The sequence below is a fragment of the Morone saxatilis genome, unplaced genomic scaffold (genome assembly GCF_004916995.1).
Source record: "Morone saxatilis isolate NCDOM2014 unplaced genomic scaffold, NCSU_SB_2.0 Contig6, whole genome shotgun sequence".
Taxonomy (NCBI): Eukaryota; Metazoa; Chordata; class Actinopteri; family Moronidae; genus Morone; species Morone saxatilis.
Genome location: NW_023340206.1, coordinates 1,554,375 through 1,562,068, shown reverse-complemented (window position 1 = coordinate 1,562,068; position 7,694 = coordinate 1,554,375).

Genomic DNA, 7,694 nt, shown 5'->3' with positions numbered 1-7,694 from the left:
CTTCTTCTCTCTCATTCTCCTTCCTTTCTCCACACTGTTGTCTGCACCACATCTGCCCCCCCCCCACCCCATTAACCCCAACAGCCCATGTGCATGTTATTAAACTATTTATGCTCATTTATATAGGCCCCCTTCCATCCCTGTGCACTCAGATCTTTTAATTCATCCTTAGATATTTCTTGTCCTTTCCATCTCCACCCTCGTTCTTACAGTCCCCCATCCTTTCTTCTTTTGATTTCTTAATTTCTTTCTTTCTTAAACTAGGTCATATTATAAAGGGATTGTTCAATTTGTGTTGGTTATTTCTCAACACTCGCCACAGATTTACTTGTTAGCTTCCAGCTAGCAACAGCTTTTGGTTTCAGTGAGGACATTTTGAACTATTTTCCCTCTGTGGCAAGTGCTTGAAGAAAATTAACCATGTAAATTAAAGTTTTGAGAGTTCATTTAACCCCCTAAGATTAGATGGACATGGATCTACAGTGAGTAAAGTCTTAAACAGCTGTAGAAGACAAGGGGGAAATCCATTTTTTTCCATTCCCTTTCGGCTTCATTGTGTTTTTGTCTGCGTTCACCCAAAGCCAGCCAGGCGTCCTGTCTACCTTCACATGTCATCTTTGTATGTATCGCATGGCCATATTGTAAATCACCTGCCAAAAACTTTTCTTAAATATAGCGCAGAGAAAGGCAAGATGTCAAATCTGAGCAAAATATGTCTGCATATAAATTCAAAAATGGGAACTGGCTGAAGCTTCTTCACTTGACATGACAGATACTTAAAAGCAGCCACAGAAACAGAAATGTTTTTTTTTTATTTTTTCACCTTTTTAAAAACATATTGAAGTATTGATTTACTGGGATCTGAGAAAGGTGTCTAACAGAGACAGAAGGGACAAGGGGCTGGATAAACTGAAACATCCAGTCAGTGGGACGCCAGCAGATGTCGTCGCCCATTAGCAATGATGCTAGCAAATAGTCTTCGGACTTGTGGTTGTTAATGTCACAACTACAAACAGCATTTTCTTTGTTTGAAACAAAAAATGGAGGGTCATTTGTTTCTGTACTGTGCCTTTAAGAATTTGAACTTTGTCTCTTATTTCTGTTTTTATTGCCATAATAAGTAACTGGCTACAAGTATTGTCCAACTGTGACTAAAAATGAGTATTTAATGTCATGTATGGGTTTAAACATGTTTTTCTTTATTTCTATTTGGAAGGAAACAAACTAGGCTTGAACTAAATCAAACCTTGGCAAAAAAAATAAAAACTAAACAAAAACTGCGATGAGGAAACTCAGAGATTTCTTATCCGTCTATTGGGATTCAAATTTCTCAGAAGGTCTCTAATGAGCTGATTCCAAAAAGCATAATACCACTGTAATCATATTTCAAGATTCTTTTGATATACCCTCATCCAAAGTGACTAAAATGGGTCGATAAGAGAACACTTTTGTCTCGTTCAAAGTTGCATTAATTACAAAATAATACCTCCTATCTTTACTTGCGGAGATAACTGCTGTGGTTTTATGCTTTTTGAAAACCAAGTCCTACTAATTGACCTATAAGTCACATCTACAGCTCTGGTTTGAGCTCGAGTCTGGGTTTCTCAAGGCCATCTTGTCACTAATTGTTGGGTCACATTATGTCAGTCGCAGAGCCACTGAGAAAGAATTGGGTGTATCCGTGCAGCAGCAATCATGTTATGTTACAGCTACTAATCAATCAGATATGCGATTGCAAATGTAGGCATGTTCCTCAAACCTTGCAATCATAACAGTTTCAGTGTCAGTTCTCCAGGGTAATATTAGCCAAAATGAAATATATTCACAGCCTGATAATTATCTATGCTTGTTCTCTTTGGTACTTGTGACCACATCTAGCGTTGGTGTCAAAGCAAGGAGTAGCAACATTTTTGGGGTGCAAAAATTAAAACCATTATATGGCTGCTACTAAAACAACAGTTATCAAATTGTATCACTGGCTGTGGCTCTTCTACTCTTAGTGCCACCATGCTTTTGGGAAACTGGCTCCGCTTCCACCTCAAACATTGAAACCCTTGTTTGCCAAAAGCTTCTTTCAAGGGGGATACACAACTAAAAGGCTAAAAGAGTTCAAAATGTTCTTGCTCACTCTATCCTGGAGAGTTACATGAAGAGTCTTCTCTAAAATAAGTCATTCCAGTTTATTCGTTGGGTCTTTAAGATCTGCCGAGGTCAGGGATAAAAGTAAAGAATTGGATAATCTATAAGCCTAACCTATCACAGCAGGGACAGCTCGGGCTTTCTAGAGGATATGCCACTCCTTCATAGCACATTTTAACCATGTCCTGTCGTACAGTACTTTGAGAAAATCAGGCACTATTCCAGCCGTGTTCATAGGACAGGACCGGCTGGAAAAGGCACTACTTCCTTGGATTATGTGTTGGAGGTTTGAGATGTGCCCAAACTTTGCTCTTCGCACTCACGAACGAAATGAAGCTACTCAGCTCCTGTTTAAGCTTGCTGGGGCATACATTCCTATTCTTAGTAGTGATTCACCAGATATAAGCTTCATTGTTTTTTGTTTCTCAATGGCCTTGTAATTAAGTCCATTTCTCTGTTGCAATGTTTCAAAGTACTCAGATGACACAAAAAGCACAGAGATTAACAACTTTTAAAGGCAGCATGCCACATTTTTCCAAGTAAGCTTTTACTCCAGCAGGCTCTTGACACGCGGAGTTGTGGACTGATGCTGTTATAAACTTGCGACAGCACCACAGAAAAGCACGACACTTTCCGCTTACTATACCTCGACTACTACTTCTGTATGTATGTGTTGTCAAATGACGCTTTGGCTTGCATTGTTTGTTTAGCCCGGCTAGGAATGTTTAAAAGATACTCAGCTCAGCATAGTTGTAAGATATAGGACAGATAAAGTGTGCTAGTGTTAAAGTGGCATAACAGAACTGTAAATCGTGTTCCAACATGTATTTTTTGACGTAATCCTTGGTTAGCCCTGTCTGGCACTGCTGTGGAACCAGGCTCCAAGGGGCAGTTGACCTGTACCCAGGATGTCCATGTTTCACCCCTGATTTGAACTCCTAAATGGAACTCCACTATACATTTGGACAGTTCAGTGGCAGAGCGCCAATCCCCCACTGTGTTAATTAGCAGCAGCAGAATAATTAAAAATAACAAAATGCTCTGTTGCTACCTGGTGGGGGGGAAATCGTTATTTTTCATCAGGGTCTTAATTTGTTTTGTTTACTTGAACAACTTTAGTGAAATAAAAATATAGATTCAATGTAAATAGTTCAACTCTTCTTAAAACGGAAAGAGAAGAATCTCCACTGAAAAAGAATGTGAATTGTAAATGAGAATAATTAAATGTGAATTATAAGTGGAACAACACTTGTGATGTGTAAAACATTACGTTTGATCACTCTACGTTGGACCAGGCAGTGTCTGGTTAGCTTAGTTCAGTGGGCAATTTGATTGGCAGATTTATTCTTTAAAGATATTATTTAAGGAAACTGCATGTTTACACATACATAAACCAGTAAAGCCAATTTATTTACCAATTAATGCTCACAAGGAAGATCTCAAATTGCCCACTGGCTTTGGCTTTGACAAATGACAAGGCTGGACCAAGACAATAAAACATATGCAAGTGTTGTTGTTTTTTGGTCAAGGAGTTAAAAAAAAAAACACCAAGCAAATAAATACAGTTCTACAGCAGACTTCAGTTATGTTAGAACTCTCTGATATTTCCCGTCTTCTATGATTTTTAGACTACTTTTTGATCACAGGTCATGTTTGGGTCAAACGTATTTCCCTCGAGTACAGTTAAGGTTTTGGGAAACTAGTTGGCTTTTGAAGAGTTTCAGGCTGAGTGATGCTGGAGGACTCGGGATTCAAGCAGACAGCAGGTCACATGTAAACTAGCCTTTTGGTATCTTAGTGAAAATCCACCAACTTTATTGTGTTTGTTCACCTTGTAGTGGTTAAAATGATGGGCCAGTAAAAGGGCATTTAAAGGGATGTTGCTACGTTTAAGGACAGTTGTCAGTGTTAGAAAAAAAATGGGCAGACACAGCACACTGTCCAAATGCTGCCTATGGCCACTTCAAAATGAACCAAAAACAGAAAATTATTTAGCATTTTCTTTTGTTAAAGTGTGGTTCAGCATTGTATAATTCAGGCTAAACTACAATGAGCACCAGTTAAAACATTAATTAAATTGTTGACCAGAACTGTGTTTTAGGTGTCCCAATAGATGATTTTAGCCATTTAACCAATCAAACATTTCGGTGGGCATGATATAAATAACCCTTTAATTTCTTCTGCAGCAATGGTGGATAGTCTCCATCTTAGATGTATTACATAAACTGTTGAAGACAATAAGTTAAAGATAACCGTGCAAAAAGACAATCAATTATGAAGGATTTTTTTTTACTCACTTTTTACTTTTTTAATAGTCTTGGGGACACCTTTACATGTAGCAATTTTCTTAACCAGCTGTCAAATTGGCAGTTTTTTTGAGAACTGTCAAATTTTAATGCACATCCAACTACTGTCCTCCATCATGGGGGAGAAGGATCTGCAGAGGCAGATAAATGCCAAACTGAAGTTCATTACCTTCCAGATGAAGATACACTCTGATTTTATTACAGCAACCAGTGGTTTCCTTCAATCTCAAAGTTCCCACCCAGATATTTGTTGTTTTGGAGCTCAAAGCATGAGGCACTGTTACAAAATCAGAGTCTACCTTTACATATTGACTAAATAAGACAATTTTAATGCCTGAATTGTCAACTGACATTGTCATATATTCCCTCTGTGAGAGGTGATATTGTTATAATTTGTTACTTGAATCCATGGCAATTGCTAACCACAAACTTAGTATGCATTCTCTTGTGTTTTATAAGTATGCGATAATGCCTTTCCTGCAGCCTAAATTCAAATGCACACTTATAAGAAGGATATACAGTGAGAGGCGAAGCCACTTGAATGAATCTTGTTCAGTGTGTAGACGTTGCTGTGCCTTCTAACAGCCACTAGGGGGCAGATAGAATAATTTGAATAAATGAAGGAATTACTTTTTTTGTTCCTAGCATTGTTAGGAATTGCTGATGGGATACAAGATATGAGCTAATTGTTGACTGCTGATTAGGAATTGAGGAGTTACACAGCAGGGAATCAAGGAAGGTAAAACTGAAGTTTACCTCACTTTTCATCTTGTTTATAGAGCAATCTCATCAAGTAGTGTTCAGAGTACACACATATATATGCAATGTATTTAAGTCTTTTTCTAGGGCAGCTCTATCTGTCAGCTCTAATTACTATTGAACTGTGTTGGAGCAAAACTTTACTACCACTGTGGCCCAAACCCCCATCCCACCTCATAAAAATGCCCCCTGGGCACAGAACTTCCTGCAGTAAGTCCGATCAATATCACTTACTTGTGGCTTGCTTTCACTTCACTTCTGTTCTGTTGAGGCCCTTTTCTGTCTGTGCTCCGTTAGGATTTGAGCACAAACGGGCACAAAATGAATTCAGCCCAAATTCTGTCATGTGCGCGGTGCCTTGAAATGACTGAATCTTGTTAGTTAGGGCTGGGTATTTTTCAATACAGATGAAAATATAGTAACAGATAAAAGTAAATGACATAGTGGGCGTGCATGTGACATCGCCGTACATGGAAGTCACCGCGGTCATTCCCCCCAGAATGACCAACACACATGTTCAGCATAGCAGTGAAAACACAATTGAAACATTGCTTAAAGCACTGTGTTAATGTTTAAGAGATGTTGTGTCGATCCATGGCACCAACTGATTCAGAAACAACTCAGGCAGAAGTTTTTACTGACTGACAAAGGCTAAAGAGAAGACATGACACTTGGATTCCTGGTGCTGAAACTTGGATTCCTATGTAGTTGCCATTTTGTATCGTCATTGTTACTTGAGTCCATTCTGTTGGCCTTTTCTTTAGCAATGCTAGCAGCAGGGCTCTATGGCTGTAGGTCAGTCACTAAGTCTACTACAGACTGAAATTTGTAAGAGGATGAATCCTAATGACCCCCGATGTTCCTTCCATCGCCATCATTAGGCATAATTTAAATTTGTCCAATGCCATTACCATAAGCCTCATATGTAGTTTGTTTCAGCGCTTGTTAGCAAATGTTAGCGTGCTACCATGCTAAACTAAGATTAACATGGTAAACATTACCAGCTAAATACCAGCATGGTAACATTGTTATTGTGAGCATGTTAGCATGCTGGTGTTAGACTATATATAGTCTGAAACAGCCAGCATGGCTGTAGATGCTCTTGCTGTAAGTGTTGTTCAAGGTGATTTGTTTTTCTCACTGTATTGCAGCGCTTCCATTCATTGAAGCTATACCAATTTATTTTTGCCACTCAGTAGTGTAGGGGGGTATCATGTGAATAAATACATACCCTCTACAGTAAATGAGTTTAAATGAACCGTTTGTTTTAACCATCAGCTTTACTTAAATCAGAAGTAGACTGCTCAGTTTATTTCATCTGAAAGAAAATCAAAGTTCTCATTTAGAAATCCAGCACTTTAGTTTTTGGTTTTTGAATATTTTCAAAACCTTTCGATGCCTTAAATTCAAGGGTGATACCCAGCCCTAATGGAGCAGATAGTGAAGTTGGTTACACTGTATACAGCATTACCATGGAAAATGATTCTGCATCACTACAGTAACTAACTTACCAGCAGGAGTGCTTCGATTGTCAGTGAACAATTAATGGTGCTATGCTCCCATTGCTGCGGCCTGCAGGGCCCTCTTCTGTGGAAAGACTTCAAATCCCACCGAGTTTTACAGAAAATACTTTGGTTACTTAGTTTAATGTTCAATTTAAGTCTTCTCTAATACATTTCCTTCAAAACCTCTGAGAGGTATGAAGGAGTGAGTGAGTGTGTTTGAAGTGTAGCGCAGCCAGGGTTCAAAGAGAGGCTTCTCCACAGTTTGTGTGTGTGTGTTTGTATGTTTTATGGAAAGGTTCTTCCAGATATGAAACAGTTTTTTTGATTTTTGTTTTTTTTTGTTTTTTCTTTGGGACCAGGTGGAGTTCTAGTTAACAGCAACCGTAAACTTCAGCTGAAATTCAGCTGTTTGCACAGAGTTCTCGAGTCTACTTTCGCTGCTAGTTTGTGTAATTTATCAAGCCTTTTTGGGAAATATTTATTTTTATAAGCTTAATACGAAAGTTGATATTTTACAAAGTGACTTGACCAAAAGACAGTAAACAAAAACACTGGCACTTGAATGTTGAATGTCATTGGTATGAGTGAAAATTTATATTTTTCTGGGGTAGTGTGAGCTTTTTAATGTTAAAGATGCAACGTGTAGGGATTTCTCTTAAAATATGTCACCGTAAGAAGCTGTGATTACATGAAAATGCAAAAAGGTCCAAAATCAAACTGTCACTAGTGCTCCAGATACCTGCATGTCAGAAATCCAAATACACCAATCCTCTGTGTAAGGCCAACACAAAGCAAGCTAGATCCCCTGACTTTTCATCCAGTCTTTCCGGGAAGTTGCGATGGCAAAAATTACTTCCAATTAAACCAATCTCCGCAACCTTGCAACTATGCCGCAAATCTGATCAATCACTGTTGTTTCCGATGAGTTTCACCAATCACAGCAATCCCGTAATTTTCACTTTCTCCTGCAATTTCATTGCAAAAA